At 35.7% G+C, this 26,600-nt stretch overlaps 1 protein-coding gene across 1 annotated transcript in view; it reads right to left on the bottom strand.

The window, feature by feature from the left end:
• LOC129753421 (uncharacterized) overlaps positions 1–26,600 on the bottom strand; it is a 345,448-nt gene that overhangs the window by 171,599 nt on the left and 147,249 nt on the right. The gene's annotated exons all lie outside the window — the stretch shown is intronic.

Genomic DNA, 26,600 nt, shown 5'->3' with positions numbered 1-26,600 from the left:
ATTGAAATTGAATGATATGGTAAATTGATCAAATGACTGGCCATAACATTTTCATTCCTCAATTAAATAGCTGAATTTAATAAAAAATCTAATTGAGTAATGATTTGTTTTAATTTTTTATCCAAAAACGAATATTTCATAATTATTTTCATCAACATTATTAAGAATTTTTTTTGAAGCTTTGAACACAATTTGAATTGATTCGACGAAAAAATAAAGGTTCAAGTTTCTCCTATCTTTTCCTGATTTTGTTCGACTAATGGATAAATTTTGCTCTAATTTGTCTGGATAATACTCAGTTTTTGTATTTGAAAATTTCAAATTGATTGCACGGTTTTTCACCCGTTTTGGAAAAAAAAATTCCAGGCCCGAAAACGTGTTGAAAAGTTTTGGAAAGCATAGTATAAATTTCCATTGTTTTTCGCACCACTCCCACTCGATTCATTAAGACAAGCACGCACATAGAATCGCTCAATCAGATAATTATTTTTTTACTTTGTTGAAAAAAAAAAATTAATTTCAATATGAATTAAAACCTCATAAAATTTTCCAGCCTAACTTTTCCTGTTTACTTCATGCCTATCCTTGGCGCTCACTCTTGTTTATTATGAAAGTAAAACAATTCCTGTGGTAACTATGGCAACTATGGTAACGCACTATGAGAGATAGTCATTCAAGCAAGTGGACAAACTTATATTAATTGGAGTTTTGGTTTTATCACCGCTATTGTTTGTACTTCGAAATTATCGACGATGTCCGGTGAGTTTTATTAAAATCAAACAAAATTTACTGGCTATCTACACGTTTCGAGCTACTCGAAGAGTAACTTTTGTTTGAATATTATTAAAACTCACCGAAAAATTTCGATAATTTCTAAATTCAAACATATATTGAAATGTTTTCAACGATTTGACTGTCAGAAATGACAACCAAAAATGGTTACGATCGTAAGATCATAAGTTAATATTTCACGATCACATTTTGAAAATGGCTCATATGTTTATAAAAAATCGGAAAATTTATTCATGTTTTTGAGCGGAACTCAGGCCCTTATCCTTTAAGAAGCTGCCTTTTCATTTCTTAAACACTTCTGGGCAGCTCTAATTTTTAATAAAACACGTTTGAAAAGTAAGAACAATATAGGTAGCCAATTGGGATACCTAGTTTCAAAGTCAAAGACCTGGAAATCTGGAAAGCTGATCTGCTCGTTTTATAACTACTTTTTATAGAGGGTAGGTCAAAAAAACTGACACTGGTGAAATTTTAAAAAAGCTCCAAATCTTGAGATCGGAACTGAACATTTCAGAACTTGTTAAATATCCACGTAAAACATGAACAAATCAGCCGGAACTAAATGATATCGTCCGAAAACTTTAATTATTTAATTTTTTTATGATTTCCTTCATTTTCTCATCCTTTATCTTATTATTAGTTATTCTGAAGCCTCTCAACACTGTATTTTCATAGATATTAACATTTACATCAATGTATTGTACGTAGAAGTTTTTTTTGAAATCAGTGATCATGAATTTGCATATTACTTTTTTATCAAACATATATATCTTTGCATTTTTTCCTCATTTTTCAATATCTTAAGAATGGAAGAGTTCTGAAATACGAGGATTTTTTAAACAAAGGGTCTTCTTCCTAACAAAAATTTAATTAAAATTATTTCCGATTTTTGTCCGCGTGATTTCTCATAGTTCAACACAGTGCCACGTTTTGTTGATTTTTCTGGGTTTTCTCTGCTACTTTGATCATGAGGTTTGACAGGTCTGAGCGCTAGTGGCGACTCCTCTCAGAAAATTAGCTTTTTCCATCGATCCATTATTTCAGACCCCTCTCTTTTTCCAGTGGGGATTAAATAGGAAGGAAGAAGTGGGGGCTTCCATACCTTTTTATTACATAACTTGATAACTTATAATAATTGCGAAAGTCTCATTGCGATTGGTTTGTTGTCTAAAATCGATTTTAAAAATATTCCGATTTAAGTGTTTTTTACTGTTTTTTTATTACTCACGTGTAATCCTTCCTCTCGATACGTCGGTGCTACACTCGGATTTTATCGAGAATTAGTGTAACGTGCGTGCAAACAACTAAAATCGCGTCGAATCTACGGGTTTTTGAAAGTTTCGTTTCTGCAGTTGTTTGTTTTGTTTACAAAACCACTCCTACTCGATTTTTCCGTATCGAAGCGACATCTGGTTGCAAAAAAGAAAAGCTTCGGCCAAATTTTCAACCAAGAATACCGTGTTGCATAACTGTCGGGGGCAATGGAAAAAATCTGCTCGACTTGTGACGAAGCGATTAACGGTATTGAGCAAATAGTTTGCAGAGGAGTTTGCGGCAAGCTTTTTCATTTCGGGTGTACGGGCATTTCGAAAAGTTTGGCACGACAAAAAGATACATTTTCTAAGAATGTCTTCTGGTTTTGTAATGATTGTGCCGAATTATTTACTAACCATAGTTTTCGTTCGATGGCCGTGAACAATCCACCTGAAACTAATGCCCTGGCGCAGCTTACGAACGTCATTACTGAAATGCGTTCAGACATACAACGGCTCGCTCCAAAACCCATTCGTACTCCCGTATGGAACAAGTCGACACCCACGTCAGAACTAAGGCGCCCACTCAAGCGGTCTCGAATTCCTGATGCCGCTTCAGCTGAACCATGCCAACTTGGATCTAAACAAGCATCAGGACATATTGTATCTATTCCACTATGCGATGATGAAAATCAGAAGCTTTTCTGGATCTACTTGTCGCGTATTAAACCCGATGTGACTGAAGACGCAGTTAGGGCTATGGTCCAAGCAAACCTCGGCGTGGAAGACATACAGGTAACAAAACTAGTTCCTAGAGGCAGTGACATAAGCTCGTTTCGGTTTATTTCATTCAAAGTCGGCGTTTCTCCTGACTTGAAAATGAAAGCACTGGCTCCTGAATCGTGGCCCAAAGGATTATTCTTCCGAGAGTTCATGGATTACAGCTCCAGACAATTTCGTGGGCCTCAATAGGGGTCACTATTTTCAACCATCTATTGCCAACCCTGCTGTTAACGAAATCACGGACTACGAATCTGTTTTGCTGCATTCTTATTGGATCACGGGACGCACAACTCATGCCAATTCGGAAGCTCTCTTCTCTGGCCACCAACTACCGATTGTTCCTGCATTAAGCCGTCCCGTTTTTCGGTCAGGTGGTCCAGAGGGAGGCTTCCAATTGCCATGTCAAGGCAAGTATTTGTCCCATTTGAACACTTCTTCCGGTCATGCATCTCTGCATTCTAGCCCTGCTTCATGCACATCCGATATTATGAGTCTCTCGGCTCATAACGACAAGCGAATCTTTGACGACGTCAGCTCAACGCTTCAACCTGCCACTAGCAACATCTCGGGCACCGAAACTATTACGCCATATTCTCAAAGGACACCGGGACGCACCACTCATGCCAATTCGGAAGCTCTCTACTCTGGCCACCAACGATCGACTGTTCCTGCACCAAGTCGTCCCGTTTTTCGGTCAGGTGGTCCAGAGGGAGGCTTCCAATTGCCATGTCACGGCAAGTATTTGTGTCATTTGAGCATTTCTCCCGGTTATGCATATCTGCCTTCTAGCCCCGCTCCGTGTGCATCGAATATTGTTTTTTCTGTTGACGACGAGGAGGTCAACCTAACGCTCCAGCCTGCCACTAACGGCACCTCGGCTCATGAAACCGTATCGCCACTCTCTCAATGGACATCGGGACGCACCACTCATGCCAATTCGGAAGCTCTCTTCTCTGGCCACCAACGATCGACTGTTCCTGCACCAAGTCGTCCCGTTTTTCGGTCAGGTGGTCCAGGGGGAGGCTTCCAATTGCCATGTCAAGGCAAGTACTTGTCTCATTCGAGCAATTCTCCTAGTCATACATCCGTGCTTTCCAGCTCCGTATTGTGTACCCGTCCAAACGACAGAGCTTGGTGTTACTACCAAAACGTCCGTGGTCTTCGCACTAAAATAGAGGAGTTTTATTTGCAAACTATTGATTGTACCTTTGATGTCATAATTTTGACTGAGACGGGCCTGACTGATTCAATTAGTTCATCCCAATTGTTTGGCAACGAGTATACAGTCTTTCGTTGCGATCGCAGTCCACGAAATAGCAGCAAAAAATCCTTCGGTGGAGTTCTGATTGCCGTGAAGCATAGTCATGTAAGTAGTTTTGTCACAACGGAACATGGAAACGACTTAGAACAAGTTTGTGTTGCTGCCAATATCAACGGAAAAAGATTGCTGTTATGTGCCGTATATATTCCACCCGATAAAAGCAGTTGTGTCCACTTTCTAGAGTCCCATGTGGCGACTATACGTGAACTGTGCAACCGAGCTTCTCCTGGCGAGTCTGTATTAGTTTGTGGCGACTATAATCAACCTCGATTGTTATGGGAGGTCAATGATGAAGGCGCTGAACTGTTAACTGTGAATCCTCTTAGTGCTGCTGCCGCCACCTTGGTTGATGGAATGAATTCGCTGGGTTTGATTCAGTTCAATGCAATCAAGAATCACCTTGGACGGACGCTGGATCTGGTCTTCGGCCCTAGTGAGGATGAAATTAAAATTAGCACTGCTCCCGATGTTTTGGTACCTGTAGATACGCACCACCCTCCCATCGTCTTCGATTTACCTGTTAGTTTGCTGGTCACAGAAGGCTCATCAAACCTTGAGAGTAACAACACATCGTTGAACTTCCGGAAGACTAATTTTATGCTACTTTCACAACATTTGAATGGAATTGACTGGGACGCAATTTTTGGCAATTCATCTATTGATCTGATGACAGTTTCGTTTTGTAATGTGATTTGTCAGTGGTTGAATTCGTTTGTTCCCAAATTCAAACCACCTGTTTCACCCGCTTGGAGCACACCTACCTTACGACAACTTCGCCGTGAAAGGAATGCCTGTTTACGAAAACTCCGAAAAAATCGAACTGAACACCAGCAAGCACGGTTTAGAACAGCAAGCACTGCCTACAGAAGACTCAATGCCTTACTCTACAAGAGCTATGTTTTGCGTTTACAATCTGGTTTACGCAGAAATCCCCGAAGTTTTTGGTCTTTCGTTAACCCCAAACGAAAATCTAGCTCCCTGCCGTCTTCAGTGTATTATAATGAAAGTGTTGCAAATTCCCCAGATATGTGTTGCAATTTGTTTGCAGAACATTTTCGATCGATCTTTTTGGACACTATTTCATCTGAAAGCGAGTGCAACGAAGCAACTCTTCACGTTCCGGTTGATGCGATTGACTTTAACACGTTTACAGTACATCGAGAAGCTATCGAATCTGCGGCAAGGAAACTCAAAACGTCGTTTTCTCCTGGACCCGATGGAATTCCTTCTGTTGTTTACTGTCGTTGCATTGAAGCTTTGTCATTGCCCTTAGCTCGAATCTTCAATCAGTCGTTTCAGCAACGTAAGTTTCCTGATATATGGAAAAATTCGTTCATGTTTCCGGTCTTTAAGAATGGCGAACGTCGTAACGTGAAACAATATCGTGGCATTACCAGTTTGTCAGCAGGATCAAAATTATTTGAAATTATTGTAAGTGATGCCCTTTTACGCGCCTCATCACAGTATATAGCCATTGAACAGCATGGGTTCATGCCAGGCAGATCAGTTTCTTCGAATCTTTTGGAATACACATCTTTTTGTTTGAATCAGTTGGAAAAGAAAAAACAAGTTGACGCGGTGTACACCGACATCAAAGCTGCATTCGACACAATTGATCATGGAATTCTACTAGCTAAGCTGGCTAAGCTTGGAATCCATAACAACATGATTGTTTGGCTGAATTCATTTCTTACTGCGCGATGCATAAGAATAAAGCTTGGCAATAGCATATCTTTTCCCTTCACGAATCAATCTGGCGTTCCTCAAGGAAGTAACTTGGGACCTCTATTGTTTGCGCTATTCTTTAATGATCTAATTCTCAGCTTAGACGACGGAACCAAAATTGGATACGCTGATGATTTAAAAATATTTGTTCCCGTTGAAACCACTGCTGATTGCGTTCACCTTCAAGTGCTGTTGCATCGTTTCGGAGATTGGTGTAAACTAAACAAACTGTCCGTTAGTGTCTCGAAATGCACTGTCATAACATTCCATCGAGGTAAAACGCCACTTCTTTATGATTATAACATCGGCAACCAGATTTTGAACCGGGTTTCGGAGGTAAATGACCTTGGAGTTATACTTGATTCGCAACTCACGTTCAACAGTCAACGCTCTTCAGTCATCAACAAAGCTAATCGTCAACTCGGATTCATCACCAAAGTGGCACGTGATTTCACAGATCCTCTATGCTTGAAGTCTCTGTACTGTGCCCTCGTCAGGTCAGTGATTGAACATGCTTCTATTGTCTGGGCTCCTTACCAGTTAAGTTGGATTCTGCGAATAGAGCGTGTTCAGAAACGGTTTATCAGATTCGCCTTGAGACACCTGCCCTGGCGCCATCCCGAAGATCTTCCTGCTTATCCAGACCGATGTCAGCTCTTGGGTCTTGATACTCTTGGATGCCGCCGAAAGACTCAACAGGCCGCATACATCGCCAAAATAATGAATGGAGAAGTGCAATCGCCCAAGCTGCTAAGTTTGATAAACTTCAGTGCCCCATCGAGGAATCTACGATCTAATTCGTTACTCGCAAGTCAAATTCACCGAACTTCATACGGCTTCAACGAGCCACTAAGTGCAATGATGCGTTTGTTCCGGGATACTGAACATCTATACCAGTTTGGAGAGCCTACTAGTCGTTTTGTTCGTCGTATACGCCAATCCAGATTTTTTAATTCAGTTTGACTTTGTTTTTAATATTTATTTAAACTTTAATGTTCGATGAATTAATAATAATAATAATAATAATAATAATAATAATAATAATAATAATAATAATAATAATAATAATAATAACTATTCGAGTAAATAGAACCAAATTTGGCTTGGAAGGGTGTTTGGGTTTATGAATTTTTGGTATCCCTCCCTCGTCCCAGGGAGGAGATAAAAAGTGGAGAGGGGGTTACTTTAAAATTTTCAGCATAACTGGAAAACTACTCAAGCAAATGGATCCAAATTAAGCATGGGAAGGGATTTGATACCAGAAGAGTTTTTTATGTTTTTTTTTTTTGAAAATCCTCCTTTAATCCATTGCCAACATTTTAAGGGGGGGGGGGGTATGCTCCCATAGAATGTTTTACATCACTCGAGAAGCAAATGGAACCAAATTAGGCTTGGGAGGGTATTTGAGTACGAGGAATATTTCTAAGAATATTTGATACTACTGCCTCCTTCCAGTGGGATGATAGGAAGGAGAAGAGGGGGCTTCTTTACAATTTTTCGTTATATGATTTTAATCGCCGTTATTTGTATGATTATAATTTTAATGGCATGTGCGGCGGAATGAAAACTAGAGAGGTCTGGGTATCTCATGTATAGTAAGCTAATGCAGAGCAAAGGCGGGAGCAATTCATGGGAGCTTTTCATCAACATGCCATCTAGCCTAAAATTTCAACACCTATCAAGGTTTCTCCTATTGGCGCACTAATGCCTGTCTATCCACCTTTCTTTCAAATTCTATAAAATAAATTCTCTCTAGTTTTCATTCCGCCGCACATGCCATTAAAATTATAATTTTACAATTTTTCACATAGCTCGAGAACTAATCGAGCAAATGGAAACAAATTTCTCATGGAAGGGCATTTGGATACAAAAGGGATCCAATTATGATTTGGGAACAATGATGTATTCCAACAAATGGAACTAAATTTGGCATGGAAGTGAATTTTAATACATGAATGGTTGCTAGGGTATCTGAGACTCATGACTTTTTAAAATTTGGGGATAGGTAGGAGTAGGGAGCTCCAACACAAATTTAATAGCATAACTCGAGAATTAAGAAACCAAACGAAACCAAGTTCGGTATGATATTATATTTGAGCCCAAGAAATATTTCTCCAGTGGTTTATGAGCCCTCCCTCCATTCAGTGGAACAATAAAAAGTGGGAAGGGGGTCACTCATACTTTTTTTTTATATTTCGATAACTAATCGAGAAAATGGAACCAATTTTCAAGGGGAAGAAATGTTTCTATGAAGGTTTGAGACCTCTTTCTACTGCCAGAAGGGTGACGTAGAGTGGAGAGAGACTTGAAAACTTATCGAGAATGGAACCATACATGGTCGTATATAAATACAAGACATGATTTTCTGATGGTTTTAGACTCCTTACTATTTTTACACTAATTCGATAACTCATCGACCTCAAATGAGACCAAATTTGGAGTGGTAGGGTAAATGGACGCAAATGTAACCCGTGACGTTATTTTGTTACGAAAAATGTTTCTATGATAGTTTGAGACCCTCTCTCGTTGGAAATGGACGGAGAGGATTCCAATTTAAAAATGATTGATATAAGAAATAAACTTAAGCAAAGAAATCCACAGTCATAAATAGAATTTAAACAATGATAAACAAAGCAATTAAAATTAAGTTTTACAAATAAAAATGTAGTTGCAGTTTTATTTTGAAGCGACATCTAAATGATTCTGGAAATGAATTTTTGATGTTGTGCAAATAAATGAAAAGTTAAATATCTATCGCTTAGGTTGCTAGAATTTTTTCAGCACGTATCCGAGCCGTAAAATTCCGGCTTTTTAAAATAAAAACCTGGCCAAATCCGGGAATTTGATGTCCATAATGTCGACCAAAATTCCAGGAAATATCTGTGTAAATTTGGTCAAATCCCAGCATTTATTCAACATAAATTTAGAAAAAAAAAACTTGAAAAAGAACTTAATCAAAACTCACTAGCAAATTTTTCATCGTATTTCAGGTTTTCGAAAAACCTTTCATGAATACTTTTATTATACTTTCAAAAAAATCTTCGTTTTAAACACATAAATACAAAATTTTTACTACATCTTTTTTTTGCCAAATAAAATGAGTAAATTCGGGCAAAATTCGGGCTTTCTTCAACGATATCCGAACAACCAGGCCGAATCTGATTTTCCCCAAATTTTTGAATTTTAGATATTTTGTACTTGGAATGCTTAATAAGTGATTTGTTAATAAGTGACTGTTGATGGCAAAACTAAACGTTGTCGTCCTAAAGTGTCTTCAAGATACATGACCTATAGATATGTATCAGAAAACACTGTTTAAATCATCTAGAAGTGAGAAAGAATTTTTTTTTCTTGGTTTTTCATTTGAAAATTGCATGTTGCCTTTGGCTAAAGAGGGATGAATAAAACGAGAGTTTTATAATTCCAGAAAAACAAACCAAAGCTATTGACAAGTATTTTGATTTTTAAGGAAAGCAACTTAACCTCAGACGTCAATATTGAAGAGACTCAACTATTAAGGTTTTATATTAAAAAAAAAACAGTAAATTTTTTCCAGTGTTCCGGTAGTATTTTCTTCAGGATTATTTTTAAAGTGCTTGTATAATGATATTTTTTTAAAAATAAGTTCTAAAGGAATATTTTTGAAGAGCTCCCAAGTAACAATTTAAGTTTTATTGCAACCTTCACAGCTCGCTTAAGACTATTTCATTAAGTTACTTTATAGGCCAAAGCGCATTATATGCTTTAGCATAAGCTTGCCAGATTGCCCGGTTTTATCCGGGCTTGCCCGGATATTTGATGCAAAATTTCGAGAAAGCCCGGTCCGGCCCGGTTGCCCGGATATCGTGAAAAAAGTCCGGATATTGCCCGGATTTTTTAACAATTTTCACAAAGAAACCAAAAAAAAATCAAAGTTTTTGAGTACGTTTCAGCAAAATCGATTATCTGTATGGAAATTTTCAACGGTTGTTTCAAACAATTTCGCTGATTTACTTTTATAAACCTTTAAATAGTTAAGTGTTCCAAAAAGTTGATGGAAGTCTGCAATTACATCAATAAAATATTAATTTTGATTTTTTTGCATTTTTTCTTTGGTTTTATATATAATAACACCTAAATTTTGCCCGGTTTTTGCCCGGTTTTTGGATTTGAAAAATTGAAATCTATGCCCGGATTTTGCCAGGTTTTTTTGAAAAAATGCCCGGAATTGCTAGGCCCGGATGGTAGTGAAAAAAATTCTGGCAACCTTACTTTAGCACAACTACTTTAAAGCTAACCTATGTTTTCTTAACGTCTTTAATGCTAATTTTATAAGCTATAATAAAACATCCAAAAGAATAGTTTTATTCGACGTTATAGACATAGCTTTAAGAAACCCTTCAGAGTTTTCTTAAGACTACCCACAGCTTTTTCAAAACTACGTCATTGAATCTGATAGGTATTTTACCGTGGGAGCGTTCTGTTCGTGTTTTTTTCTCGTGTTATCACTTACTCTTCCGAGCATTTGGTGATTGGTGAAAATTCCATTTAAATTATTCAAAAAATATTTTCATTTTCTTTTTCAATATATCTTAGTTTGAAGCTTCCTGCAACCTCACATTTCTGGTAAAATAAATACAAAATAGCATCAACACATAAGCGCGCTTCAAAGAAAATCTAGGTTGACCATATTTTAAGAACGTTTTCAATTAAAAAATAGTAATTTTAGTAACATTTTAATTTGCACTAATGATGCAATTTTTTTTTGCAATGGTATTCTTTACCTTTACAACAAAAAGTACTGCAAACATTGTCAAATTTTGTTGAAAATGTCCGGTTTTAAGTATTATAACAATAATTCCAATTTCCAGCAAGATGGCGTCAATAATTTCGATTAAATTTCACAATCAACATGGCGTTCAGTAAGTTAATATTGAAAATCTTAAAGCAGTTGTAAAACAGTTTTAAAATTGTTTGATGACGGTTAGAAAAATGTTGTAATAAAACAATTTCAAAGAACAGTTTTAAAATGGTTTTAAGAAACCTTGAATCACAGCTTCATTTGACGTTTCTCTAAATGAAAACACGCTTATGATGCAAATAATCTCAGACTGTTTTGGAATAGATCATTTTCTGTCATCAGAAGCCTGGCCTCAAAGCTAAATAATAACCCGCATAAATAAGGATTAGAACCAAAAGATTTCTTAAATCGTCAAACAACGATTTGATGAAGCGCAATAAAACGTTTAGCAAACGATTAAAGAAATTGTAAAATAAATTGAATGAATCGTGAATTCCGAAATGATTGTATTTTGAATATGTAGTTAGGTTATGTAACTGTTAAAAACTGTTATATCCGTTGTATGGGAAAACTTTTCTGCAAACAGAATGCTAACGGTTTAGGAAACGCTATTATTAATTACTAGCTGATCCCATACGAACTCCGTTTCGCTTTCAACTTGGAATATGTCATGAACAGTTTGTATGAATGTCAATAGCCAAATATTTTCCAGATGCATTTCCGAATTAATTGTAAACAATAATTGCAAAAATATTTGACGAACACCTCTTCTGTCGTCTGCTACTTCATTTAAAATCAGAAATTGATTGCCCGAGCCAAAAAAAAACCCCGTGTAAAAATTTCGAGTCGATTGTCGCATAACAACGCAATTATTGCCAAAAAGTTAAACTCCTTTTGGTGGCCTCTTATACAATCTTTGATATCTGAAGTCGATTGTCCGTCTCTGAAAACTACCGTGTGCAAATTTTCATCCCAATCCGATCTATAATAACGACGATATTTAAAAAATAATGTAAGGTTAATATGGACGAACCCATTGCCGGCCCCTTACGCTGAATTCAATACCTGAAATCGATTGATCGTCCCTCAAAACTCTCGTGTACCAATTATCATCTAAATTCGATGTATAATAACGACAATATCGCAAAAACAGTGAATAGTTAATATGGACGACCCTTTAGGCCGACCCCTCACTTTAATTTGGATAAGTGAATTCAAATGTTTGTCCCAAATAACTCCTTTGTGCCTATTTTCAACCCAATCCGATGTATAAAAACGGCAAGATGACTAAGATATTGAAAACTTTATATAAAAGACCCCTTTAGCCGGCCCCTTATTTTGAATTTGATACTTTATTTTTTTTACAAACATAATTTCTTAGGAAGCTTGAATAGATTTGGCCTAATAGTTTTATCTTCAAAAGATTAAACTGTTTTTTATCTTTTCCATCCCTTATCTAATGAAAATATCTGTTGAAGATTATCCCACTTTTCAATATGGATGATTTTGTTGAGCATGTTGGAAACTCACTTTGCATGTTTTTAATTGCATGTGTGTATTTTTTCGCTTTTCAATTTCGCACTGTTTTATTATTAGTTTTTCTTAAATGTTGGAAGTTTTACTAACAGTTTTTTGAAGTTATCGAAAATAAATCATCTCGAAAACACCATTTTTATATTATGTAAAAGGTTTTTTATGAGTTCTGTTTTTTTTCATGGGCACAAACATCCCATTAATAGATGGTAGAATTGACCACATTGGTCATCAATGGTCACTCAAAAGTTAGAAATTGGTCAGTGAAATCGAATTGTATTAAAGAAAACTAAAAGCTAAAATTTTTTTATCTTATCAATTTTCAATTCCCCCATCAAAATTCCAATTGAAGCGTTAAAATCGCAGCCTTGAACTTATAACTCTAAATCTAAAAAAAAATTCTTTCTCTATGAGGAATTCCAAAAATATAAAATGGTTGACCCTTAAAGCCCCCAGCGACGGTAAAGAGCACTTTGAAAGCCACTACTATTCTAGTCAATATGTTCCTAACAGGCTAGTTGTATTTTTCGATCAAAATGTAGGCTTATAATTGTATCCAAATATCTCGTACCGGTAGCATGTGCTTTGAACAGTAGAAGGTACAAAAAACACCCGCCAAAATTTTCACTTTCAAATTTTTAATGCTCAGCAAGCTTCGATTTGCTATCCAGTACATGTGAGCTCTGAAAATAATCCCGCCAACGAAACGAACGGAAATGAAAGTCGGTTCAAAAAATGGGTGCCATGACTTTCGGTTCGGGGGAATAAAACCGTTGTTGTATGGACGACCGGCTTCAAAAGGGGCCATCCGAAAATCTAAAAACATTTTTCATCATTCCTGGTCCTAATGAGCACTCATGCCAAATTTCAGCTCTCTAGCTCTTAAGGTAGCTGAGCCTATTGAAGACAAACATACAAACGAACAAACAAACGGAAATTACTTTTTATATATATAGACTAGCTGATCCCGTACGAACTTCGTTTCGCTTTAAATCATTGGTACGTCAAAATGAGTTTAGAAAATGAATTCGAAACATTCTTTCGACAATTTTGGGGAAAAAATTCAACAGTGTTTAAAGTCGCTACTATTACTATTACTTGAAATTCAAATTAAAATTTATGTGAGAGTGTTTTCTTCTCGATCGGTTGCAAAATCTAGACATTATGGTAGAAACATGTACTATTTGTTTGTGTGCACGACTCTTTTGCTTGACCTTCACACTTAAATTGGTATCAATTAACTGCCTCCAACAAAATTATTGCACAAAACACTGAACTTTCAATGAAACCCTCTTTTTCTGTCCCATGACCCGAATTTCGATAATTGAAACCAATTTTACGTTCCTCAAAACTCCCTTGTGCCATTTTTTCTTTTAAAATTATATGTAAAATAACGTCAGGAACTTGAAAACAATGATCAGTGAATATAAACGCCCCTTTCGCCGACCTTTGACACGGAACATGCTACCTGGAGTCAATTGCTCATAGTTTATAACCCTCATCTGAACATTTTCATCTCAATCCGATGCATAATCACGACAATATCGCGAAAACAGTGAGCAACTAACATGGAAGGCCTTTTTTTGACCACGATTCAAAACTTGACACCTGAAATCAATTATCTTTTCTGTTAAACTCCCATGTGTCAATTTTCATTACAATTCTATGCTCAATCAAGAGAATATCGTAAAAACAGTGAACAGATAATAACCCCTTTCGCCGACCCTTGAGTCAAGATTTGAAACCTGAAAGCAAAAGAGCGTCCCTCAAAACTCCTATGCGGGAATTTTCATCTCAATCCAATGTAGAATAACGTCAATATCGCAAAAAACACTAAAGTTGGGTATGGACGACTCCTTCAGCCGACTTCTGATCCGCAAATCGATTGCTCGTCTTTCAAAACACTCATGTGCAAATTTTCATCACAATCCGGTGTATAATAACACCAATATCGCAAAAACATTAATCAGTGAATATGGATGACCCCTTTGGCCAACCCCTGACCCTAAATTTGATAACTGTAATCGATTGCTCGTCTCTCAAAACACTCATGTGCAAATTTTCATCACAATCCAATTTAAAATAAAGCCAATATCGCAAAAACATTAATCAGTGGATATGGACGACCCCTTTTGCTGACCTCAAACCCTAAATTTGATAACTGTAATCGATTGCTCGTCTCTCAAATCTCTCATGTGCAAATTTTCATCACAATCCGATGTAAAATAACGCCAATATCGCAAAAACATAAATCAGTGGATATGGACGACCCCTTTTGCCGACCCCTAGCCCTAAATTTGATAACTGTAATCGATTGCTCGTCTCTCAAAACACTCATGTGCAAATTTTCATCACAATCCGATGTAAAATAACGCCAATATCGCAAAAACATAAATCAGTGGATATGGACGACCCCTTTTGCCGACCTCAAACCCTAAATTTGATAACTGTAATCGATTGCTCGTCTCTCAAAACACTCATGTGCAAATTTTCATCACAATCCGATGTAAAATAACGCCAATATCGCAAAAACATAAATCAGTGGATATGGACGACCCCTTTTGCCGACCCCTAGCCCTAAATTTGATAACTGTAATCGATTGCTCGTCTCTCAAAACACTCATGTGCAAATTTTCATCACAATCCGGTGTATAATAACGCCAATATCGCAAAAACATCAATCAGTGGATATGGACGACCCCTTTTGCCGACCTCAAACCCTAAATTTGATAACTGTTATCGATTGCTCGTCTCTCAAAACACTCATGTGCAAATTTTCATCTCAACCCGATGTATAATAACGCCAATATCGCAAAAACATAAATCAGTGGATATGGACGACCCCTTTGGCCAACCCCTGACCCTAAATTTGATAACCGTAATCGATTGTTCGTCTCTCAAAACACTCATGTGCAAATTTTCATCACAATCCAATGTAAAATAACGCCAATATCGCAAAAACATAAATCAGTGGATATGGACGACCCCTTTGGCCAACCCCTGACCCTAAATTTGATAACTGTAATCGATTGCTCGTCTCTCAAAACACTCATGTGCAAATTTTCATCACAATCCGACGGAAAATAACGTCAATAACGTGAAAACAATATTTGTCTTGTATGGACGACCCCCCTTCAGAAGGGGTCGTCCAAAAATCTAAAAACATTTTTCAATCATTCCAGGTCCTAATGAGCATCCATGCCAAATTTCAGATCTCTAGCTCTTAAGACGGCTGAGTCTATAGAGGACAAACAAACAAACAAACAAACAAACAAACATACAGATAATTGCTTTTTATATATATAGATATGCAACATATTAAACTAATATTGGTATTTTTTTGCAATTGAAAGCGATAAAACGATTCTATAAAACGTGCTTCGGATGATTTGCTTACGATAATCAGAACTACGTTACGCTTTAAATAAATCGTAATTTTCAATGATCGACCAATGCTAGTGGTCTTTCTTATGACTATATCATCTGAAACTTGTTGAGGCTGATGAAAGCTAAAAATGAGCATTTGCGCTTGTGATGAAGCTCAATTTCTCTGTCTTTGCTGAGGAGAAGCCGGTGGCTGCAGTCTTCTAGAAATTTTCAAGGGCGGTTTATCCGGAAAGAATTTTGTTAACTCTGGATTGGATGACATAGATTTAGATTAACTTCGCATTGAGAAACAGAGATGGATAAATAAAACAAGTACTTTATACGGCGTACTTGTAAATTAATTGTTTAATACATTTATTCTTATCGAATCACAAAAAAACGTTTATTGACAGTATGCTTTTATTCGAAACCCAAGAATTGAGCGAATAATGGTGTGAACTAAGTTGCAGTTGTTTTGAAATTTGAATGTGGATGAAACAAAGTTGCTTTTATTTTTCAGATGAATTTGACTGTGTTAATTTACATCATTTTGAGAGCCGGTTTTTCTCAAAGCCATCACTCAAAATCCTTTCGAAACAGGTTATGCTATCTCAAAAAGAGGTAAAAAGTTTAAGCGTTTACACGTGCCCCTCGATTGTCAAATCATCTGTCACTTAGTTTTATCATGCCTACATCCAATGTTCCAATAAAACAGTTTTTCAACTTGGCTTGAATGCTAGTTTTAAAAGCGCATTGAGCGCATTATTGAAACTGGTACCAAAGCTCTTATACAAACAGGAAATATGGGTTTTATTGAAGCTTTAGCAATACTTTACTTTAAAAATAGTATTTTATTCAAGTTTTAGCAAAATTTTCAGGGCTCTTTTAAAACACACAATAAATGAAGCATTTACTTTGTTACAATAAAACCGATTGAAAATTGGATTTTCACTTCAGTAGATGTCAAAATGCGTTTTTACATCAAATTGTTGACTAGGGGCAAAAAGAGCACCATCAGCACTATCCTACAGCTTATTTAACTCGGGAGACTAAAAATTTGGTTTGTTTATCCCATAAGTGCTTATTTTTAGTTATAGTGCTAACAAACAAGAGGAAGTGGACTTGGCCACTAAACGGTTAATCTCATTTACCTTTAACCCTCCAAAGCTGTTCGGGTCAATATGACCCGAAGCGCACATTTCAAACATCTTTATCATCATTCCAATATACTGATGAACTGGTAATTTTGACAGACCAAGTATGTTCTATAAAATTAAAGATCAAATTAACGCCAAAAAATTAAAGTTTGATTTTTGAAAATCGGTTCATTGGGAAATTAAAAATAGATATGGAAAGCCAAAATGGGATGTCATATTTTTTTTCAAAGTAAGATTTTTTCTATCGGAAGATCTGTTATAGCGGTTAAAACTTTCATTGGACCTCAACATTCATTGTCGGATAGATGAATTCTTGACAATTTAAAACATCAATGAAACAGTTAAACACAGAAAAGCTGTCAGAAGTTATGAGTATTTCAAAAATCAACATGATTGAAATTTTTAAATATTCCTATTCCTTTCAGTTAGTTGATTTTTGGAAGGGCCCCAGAAAAAAAACCTGTTTCCTATGTTCCTAAACACAAAGTCGCTTTATTTTTAGAGAGCTAACATTTTAGCAATCCTGGTCAGACACAGCAACGAAAAATCCCAGAAAAAAGGTTTTTCCAACTTCTCCAGCCTCACAGCATCACAGCTTTCTGCACCTTCAGAACACTCGAGATAGGTACTAAATTGAATGGGATTAAAGTCTTACGATGTTATACTGCAGAGCATTCTTCTCTCACCTGACTACCTTCTACTGACCATCTTCTTCTCCCATCCCCCTTTTCCTTCGACGCTTTTCAAGGGTCCTGGTTTACCTGCCCAATCGACATTAGAAGCTAGGAGGACACATTTTCTGCTCGGAAGGCTTTCGCCCAACCAAACCAAACTGACCCATTTCCCGGAAAGAGGGAATCCAACGTCTAACGAGCAAAGCTTCTCGAAAGTCCGACGTCATAATCATTGAGAGTTGGTCAAAAATCGACTCCCCCAATCTGGAATTTTCCTCAAATAAAACCGGGAAGAGACAATCCCGGTGGATGCTGTTTCGAAGGGCCCAAAAGCACTAAATATTCAAAGGTGAAGTGGCAACGGCTGTCTGCAAATCCCAATCCTTGGCAGTTTGTTTCGTTTCGAAGAATTCGCCCTCCACAAAAAGGCGATGACAGCGAAATTGGATTACTTTCTTCGTGTATCTTTTGGTTCCTGGATTTTACTTTTTTCACTTATTGCAGGAGCTCTCTTTACGATTCGGTATATCTCAAATGTGTTAAACCAGATAAAGCAATTACCCGCGACTGACTCGTTGAGATGGAGCTGTAAGCAAAGGGAGGTAGTTGCTGACTTATTTTTAACTCATGAATGTGTAGGGATCAACGGCAAAAAAGAAACATAAAGTAAGAAAGTAAATCACCAAGATATGGTTGTATCCAGTCCTTCCAGGAATTTGAATGAAAGTTTTGGCAAGGTAAGGTGTTTCTTAAAGCTTGATGGTGCAATTTTGAAAATCAGTTTAAAATAATAAGTGAAAAAGCAATAATAATGAAGAATTTAATCACCGTTAGTAACGTTTCTTCATATATCTATCGGCCTTAGTGGTGAAAGTCATGTTAGAACATTTCAAGATTATGAAATTTCACTGACGGTTAGAAAATAAGGAGATATGAGTGATATAGAAAACGAGCGAGTAGAATTTTATTAAGAAGCAATTTCATCACAAAAAAAAAAAAAATTTGCTCAGCCCAGGCCAACTACTATGAAGTTGTAGACTCCGGACATCGCTTTCAGCAATAATGCCGATACATTAATTAACTTTCTTGAATAAGAAGTGTTTTCGAAAAAAAAAAAAATACAACACTTTGTTTTGTGAATAGCTTTATGAATGCATGGATGGAAATTGTTAAAATTTTCAGTGAAGCAGCAAAGTAATGTATTTTTTACATGTGCTTATTTTTTTTGACGTTTTGTCAAGTGGTTTTGAGAGAGCGTCCAATAAAGAAATTATTCGTCTTTTATTTTTGAGCACCACGTGCGCCATCTAGAATGTATACTATGAACCACCCTTTTCCCAAATCAAGACTGTTTTCGACTAAATTTTCTTTTTCCTGAAGCTTGATTTTCAAAACTACTAAAAAAATTTTAATTTGGTCAAAGTTATGACAAATTTAGCCGATTGTCCTTCTTCGGCACAAAAACAACATATTTGATTTTTTATCACTCCACCACAGTGTTCGCGTAATTTCACGATTCTGGATCCAACCAAAACAGAGAATCAACTTTGTTAAACCTATTGAAGTGCTATGCAAGAAAACTGGTCGCATTTGAAGGCAGTCTTCTTAAATAGTAAATTTAGTCATTCATCGTGTCAATCATTATGAAACATTGACTGATTTGCAGCTTCCACAGAGCATCAACCTCTTCAAGTACTAGATATCAAATTTGTAATTTTTTTTATTCTTGTTTATCTCCGGAACATACATGCAAAACTTTTCAGCGAAAATTTTCTGGCCAGAAACCTGCCAGGTGCCCATTAAAGAGTTCGTTTTGTTGTCGATTACGAACTTTTTCAAATAATTCTCCGCTAGTGGTTTGTATAAATATTTTGCGCACGATTGACCACCGTATTTTGTTTATTTTACCGGTAGGCAGCTTTTTACCATAGAAATGAACTAGCCGCCGACCGTGGCCTAGAGGATAGCGTTCATGTCTACTTAGCCAGAGGTCATGAGATCGAGTCTTGGTCACGGCATACATAGTACTCGTTCTGTGGGTTGGTGGTGTTAGCATTTGTAAAATTCTAGCCATTATATCCTTGAAAGATGTACGCTTTAGTCTTAAGTAAAATTTAGATCTCTTCAAAGAAATATGAAGTTTCACTGAGATCCTATATGTGTGTGTTCGTTTTTATAAAGTCAAACCTGTTCATTAGTCAGCTTGACAAATAATTTAGAAAATTTATCATTTTTATCACTGCCCCTATTCTCTCTCATATCCTTTTACTTCACGGAATCCATCACATCTCACATAACATCTTTATAATTTGAGCTTACTGTTTGATCATCTAGGACTCCTCAAACGATTTACAATATGAACGTTGGTCAGAAAGTTTATTTCTAACTGAACTTGGGTCTCCCACTAGGACTTTCATAGATTTTTCGCGATTCTGCCTAAACAAATTGTAAATGAGCTTCTGGATTGGACTTTATCTCAAAAACCACTTGACATATTGTTACCAAATTTTGTTCACATTAGTACATATCAAATTTTTATCAAATTCCATTCATGCACTCAAAAGTTATTCACCAAACAATTTTTTGTCTTTTTTCGAATACACTCCTTTATGTCAGTCATTTTAAATTCATTGTTTTTTTATCAAGTTTGCTAGTTTTTCAATGATTGCTTAGCTTAGCTTCATTGACTATTTGCAAGTTTTTCAATGATATTTGCTCTCGATGACACTACGTGTCAGTGAAATATGTGCTAAACTACATGCTCGAAAAATAGTTTTTAATTTTTTTTTACAACTTCTTATTATGACTCCCACCCTTAAAACATAACAATAATTTAGTTTGAATCAAACACATGTGTATGGCTTAGTGCAGGGCCGTAGAAAGAACTGCCTCATGGAGGGGGTTTTGGTGACAAATTTATTCCAATAACCTATTTGCTTGAGAAATGCATACATAAAGAAAAGTAAATAAAAGTGATCCTAAGCAAATCTCATTATTCGGGTTTAAATTCTTTTATATTAAAAGTTTTTCATTACAATCCTTTTGTTTCCGAAAATAAGTCCATGAAGTGTTCAGTTTTTATTGAATCTCTTAAAATTAATGAGGGGCCTTGAGGCTTCACTTGAAAGTAAAATTGTTTTGGTTTAAACTCAGATTGATTTTCAACTCCTGTGAGCTCTGTACATTTGGATTTTTGTTTAAATATTTGTTTTTGAACTATCTACAAAATAAGTAATTCTGAGCAACAAACCAATAAAATATATTTTCAGCTGAATTTTCCAAAGCTTGAATATTTAGAACTAGTTATTTTATCAACAAAAATTATCATTATTATTTTTTACATTTTTGAAATTCTGACACAAAAATTAAAGTGAAATTTACAGATTTCAAAGAACGCAATTTTGAAAATGTGTTTTGAAGTTGTTTTGAACTCTGCATTTTGAACTTGAATAAATTTTTTTAATAAGTTATTTGAAATCGATTTCTGAATCTAAATTCTAGAGAAAAATTCTCAATAATTGTTGGCATTCACCCGATCTGGGTAGATGTGAACAACACACGCAGTTTGAAGTAAACGCCAAAAGGTTTTAAGATATACCTAAAAGGAAAACAAATAAAGAAAATAAAGTCATTCCAGTTTAAACCATAGATCGTGTTGGTTGTTGTTTTTGCTCTTTTCCACTCCGTCCGATAGTGCTTCCTGCTGATGGCTCTCAACTATAATTTCGAACAGAACAGACAGAATCCTTAAAATGAAATCCTAATTTGAATTTAGAACCTTTGATTTTCTATCTGAATTTTTGCTTCAAATATTTATTCGTAATTCAACAAGTGAATCTGAATGAAAAGTCCGAATTATGAAATTCTGATATTTTAATTCTGGAACATCTTCAAGTTTCGTTTCTACATAAGAATTGAGATTGAAAACAGCAAATTTAAATCTTAAAAATGGATTAGTATTTTAAATTTTTTCTTTCAATATTCCGGAATGATGAGTTTCGAACGAATAAAATGAATCTAATCTTAGTTTTAAATGCATTACCGAGATTCGAATCAGGATTTGTCCCAATGATGAATCGATATGAAAATAAAGAATAATAAACTGGATACAGATTCCACTATTCATTCATAGGCAACAAATTTAGTTAAAAAATAAATGACTATATCCAGGTATATTTAGGAATACTTCAATCAAAATCAAGAAGAAAAATAACTCTAAAAGTTTTTTATTATCGAAACACATCAGCCAGTTTATTTGGATAAAGGTTGTTAAAAAAAAGTGTTTTGGACGCATTGTTGACTTTTCGTTGATTTTGCAAATGAAGTAAAAACAATCGGGCGAAATCTTAACAATTGGGCAACCTTAGTGAGTCTAATCTCATTGAAAACTCGATATTAGCTTAGCTAAACTGATGCTCTCTCTTTGACCATCAATAACGGCGCCGGCCACGTCCTAGTAGTCAAGAGATAGTGAGGAAAATAGAGAAAGGGATGAAAGACATAAATTTGCGCTTTAGGACCGAGGTTACCTCTGCATCCTAGCAAAAAAAAATTGTAAGGGAATGTGGGCAAAAGGATAAGATCTGGAAACACTTTTGACAAGTGTATGGATCTGACTTTTATCAATCTTTTTATCTCCTAAAATTTCCTAACGAAACTCCTTAGTAATATTATAAACACAAGATGCTACATTTTTTCCAAGGTTTAAGATCGTTGTCTGAAGCTGTTGTTAATTATTGTTTGGAAATTGGCGGACACTTAAAAGTTTACTATCACACAAATTACAGATTTAATTTTTATGTATCAAACCTATATTGAAATATTTTTAAAATTTAATGTTTCCTAAATTTATTACTGCTAATCTCATTGAAAACTCGATATTCTAGATTAACTTTACCCAATATTAATGCACCATTTTTGTTTGTGTATTACCTTTGATAGCGTTTTTTGAAGTACAGAATAGTAGTAGAATTGTGAATCTGGGATAAGATTTCGAGGTTTTGGCCTTAGTTCTGACCTCAAAATTTGATTAAGAACTTAAAATTTAGAGTTTATGAAAAAAAACGTTGGTTCACATTTTTGGGACGCTCATGGAAGGAATTTAACAACCTCTCCCCCCCCCCTTGTTCCTACAGCCATGGCTTTATGTAAAACTCTTCTGAAATAATAATTTCATAAAAATTATTACGAAATTTGTTTATTTATTTTTTTCTTTATTTGACATTAAGCGAGTCAATAACGCTAGTTAGCGATTTTTAAGTTTTGCAGTAACTTTAGTTATTTTGATTAGCAAACACTGATTTTATCCGAGTTAACAGCGCCACCGTTAACATTTTCAGCTAGTGATACACTTAGCTTCTTAGCTTCAGCCATCATTAGACGTCTAAAAAAAGAAAGCAGCAAAAGTTTCCTTCTAATCTGACAGTTGAAAGTTGAACAGCAACTGAAGCAAAGAATCTGCATCATTCATACTTTATCAAAAAGTGCATTTGTGTTTTTTGCATTCTATTTAGATACTTTATTCTAATACTGATTATGGATCCTGGACTCTGAGCAGGATATTGAATCTTGAGCCTGGATGCTGATCCTGATCCCTTTTCCATATTCCGGTTTCTGATACTGATGGACCTTGATCCGGATCGCGATCCTGGACACTGATCGTCGATTCTGTTACTTATCCAGGCGCCTGATCTCGGATGATGTTAATATTTTTATTTCGATCCTAGACCCTGATTCTAATCCATATTCTGAATTCTGATTTAATATTCTTGAACTTGAATACTACGTTTTTATTCTGAGCCCTGATCTTTGATATTAAATTTCGATTCCACTATCCAAACTAGGTCCTTATTCCTGACCCTTAACCTGAATCTTATTCCTGACCTCTGATTCTGATCATTATTCTGGATCCTGATCTGGATTATGATCCAGATACCGTAAGATGTCTTTTGTTTAGGATGTCTTTTAATGTTACACATTTTCGTGACGCCGAATTCGTTTAATAGTTTCAATTTGTACATAGAATTGATTGATTCTCTCAGTCAATGCTGCGTGCTTTTTTTTGGTGAAGGACCGTGACACAAAAACTATGACAATTAACCCTCTTTCTCTATCTGGCTCAGATGTTACACTAGTTAAGATGTCGGGCGGGCAAGATGAAGATAAAAAATTGTTGTGAGTTTAATTTACACCAACGGTTATTTTTTTTTTTTTTCATTTTATTGTTTCTGTGATAAATAATACAATAGGATGAAAATCTCTAATTTTTTTTTTGTTTCACTTGAATGTTTGTATGTACCACACCTCCCAAGTAATACATTTTTTTTTTATGGCATTCGCGACTTTATCAACGTTACAGTTGGCGGATCGTAATTGAAAAACTTATCCGGTACAACTGTGTTCGATGTTTACTCTTGGGCTCGAACTCGCGGACATCGGCTCAGGAGACAATAGACTTGCCAATTGAGCTATATCACAAGCCCCGCCCAAGTAATACAGATTAAGCCAACTAGCATTAGGAAGTTTTATTATGATATTTTTGAAAACGCTAATAAAGCTTTTACTAAACAACTAAACAACAATAAAACACAAACTCAAAAGTTTGTTCGAAGCTTTTTTGCATGCTTTTTTAAAAGCACTCAGTGCTTGATTATAAAATCGCCAAAAACTAAGTGACGGTTCTCAATCAACATGTCAAAACAGGACACGCTCGGGTTAGATTGCCCATATTTGAATTGGAATTCCCATTTTTACACATTTTCGATAAGTTATGTACAGTACCGTTCATAATTGTATAGAAATTGGAAACAAGCGCACTGTCACTTCGACTTTGAACTTCCATAACTTTTTACTCTAATGATATTTTTTGATCAAATTTTTTGCGTTAGATGGATCAACTATCACACTATTATCACACAAAATTTGAGCTTTCTCGAGTTTGTGTGGCCTGAGAAACAGTAGTTTTACGAAAATCGGACTTTTTGGACTTTTCTCATTCAAACTGCAATATCTCTGGAACTTCGCAACATTTTTCAATGAAATTTTGCAGAGTGATTGTTGAAATATAAAGCTAGCATGTCTAAAGTTTTCGAAAAGTTCTATCGATGAGATCAAAAGTTACGCGAGGTGCAATATTTCAGGCATGAACCTCGAAATGCGATTTCTATAGAATTTGGTGGACGCTATCATAATTTCAAGATGGTGGCTTTCACTTTTATTTTCAAAGCAAAATCACTGAAAATTTCATGAAACATCCACAATGTGGGTTTAAGATGACAAGGCTAAACGAGTAGAAGTCGTATTTTACTGTCCGACGCCATCTTGATTTTCAAGATGGCTGCTACTACGACGATATTCGACATGGTTTTATTCCAACGGTCATTCAGAATATAGAATTGATATTTATTTCATTCAAAAACTTTGTCCTCATATACTTACTAATGATTAACAACTCAGAATTGAGAAACTCATTATACGCGTGTAATTGGTTGAAACGTCAAAATTTAGCAATTTATAAAACTGTTATAAAACTCATAAGACATTTATCTTACGATAATAAAGCTTGGAAGCATTGAAATGACTAACGCCATGTTTATTTCAAAATCGAAATGCAAAATGTGACGCCATAATGATGGCACTTGTCAATTATTGGAAAATTATTTTTTCAGGCTTTTTTTAATCAATTCCCTTGTGTTTGCGTTGCCATATTATGTCATATATTACATTTATTTATGTTGAAAAATGATCTTCGCGCAATTTTTTTTTATTTTTTTTCCTTCACAATAAATTTATTATTAATATTTCCTTATTCTAAAGGTTTGACGAGGGATATCTCTTTTAAAATACTATTTCATACAAGGGATTTAAATCAAGAGGGAATTCTTGGCACCTGGAATGGCAATGATAAAAATTCCACAACTGCTTCACAAATTGCAACTCTCTGAGCACTGTTTTCTCTCATTTGGACTCAAACTTTCTTATTCTCCTGAACAAATTGCCACAAATTCAATCATTGGCTGAACTATTTGTGTGATCATTGACGAATTTTCTCCCTACATTACAGTTCCCCGAATTCATACACATTTTACCTAAAATGTTGACCGGCAAAAAGAGACTTAGTATATGCTTCAAAGATAACTTTTTTGTTATCGATTTTATCCGATCATTTCTTCACAATGCTATCATCTACCATCATGGTTGCTGAAAAAAACTAGGAGATCTCACGGAATTCAAAAAAAAAAAAACAAAAATGGCTAACATGTTTTATGGCAGCTTTAGAAAAGTGACCAAATTTTTATCACTATAATGATTTTATCGAAGCATAAAAATTGTCCGTGAAGACTTTTCTAGAACAGGGCCAAACAGCTAGATTTCAGCTTCATTAGAGTCAGGTTATATATAGAATACTATAGTCCTAACGATGTTTTGCTGACCATAATAAAGCTAAACTTGTTTCTTGAGCAGCATCATATTGACTGAGAGCTCGAGTATTTATGCCAGTAACGATTGATATCATTGGACTCTGTGTAAAAAAATATCCAGAGTGCGAAAAATATGGAAAACTTTCGGTATAATGAAAAACCCTTCCAAAGGGGATAATATTTCTAATATCTTTATTTAGTCAGCCGCTCAGGTTACTGATGGCGGTTTTTCTAAGGGAAAATGGCTGGGAAGTTTACCTGGAAGGAAGAAGGGTGAATATACCTTCTTATGGATTTTGGTATTGCTATCTAGAAGTTCAGATTTTGAGAAATCGGATCGTGATATCGGGTAAATTCACCATTTTTGCGGTTGTATTGTCGGCCTCGTGAACCCGAAAATATTATTCAGCGCGAACGTTTGTTGGAATCATGCCTGTATGAGGAAGGAATCCGATTTGCCGGTAAGTTTTTCTATTGGACTGTTTTTGGATATATTTTACTTTAGCGGCGGTATACTTAGGAAATTCATTTGTGGATTATTTCGTGAACATAGGAAAATGCAAATATTATTTATCGCGATATTTCTTCTTTCTTCTCCGATTTGGTTTGAAACCTCCCCTGAGATCGAGTCCGGGCTTTACAGCGACTTCTGCACAACAATTTCTTTTAATTGTTGGCGCTTAAGTGCTAGAAGTTAGAGTACGCAAGATGTGCTAATAACTTATGAGATCATTAGGTACTTTATTGAAGATTAATCGTCTTTTTTTGGTGCATTTGCTTATCAAAGGTGTTCCTC

This window comes from Uranotaenia lowii, chromosome 3 (assembly GCF_029784155.1).
Source record: "Uranotaenia lowii strain MFRU-FL chromosome 3, ASM2978415v1, whole genome shotgun sequence".
Lineage (NCBI taxonomy): Eukaryota > Metazoa > Arthropoda > Insecta > Diptera > Culicidae > Uranotaenia > Uranotaenia lowii.
Note: the sequence above shows the minus strand (reverse complement) of the source record. Positions and strands in the feature narration are given on the sequence as shown.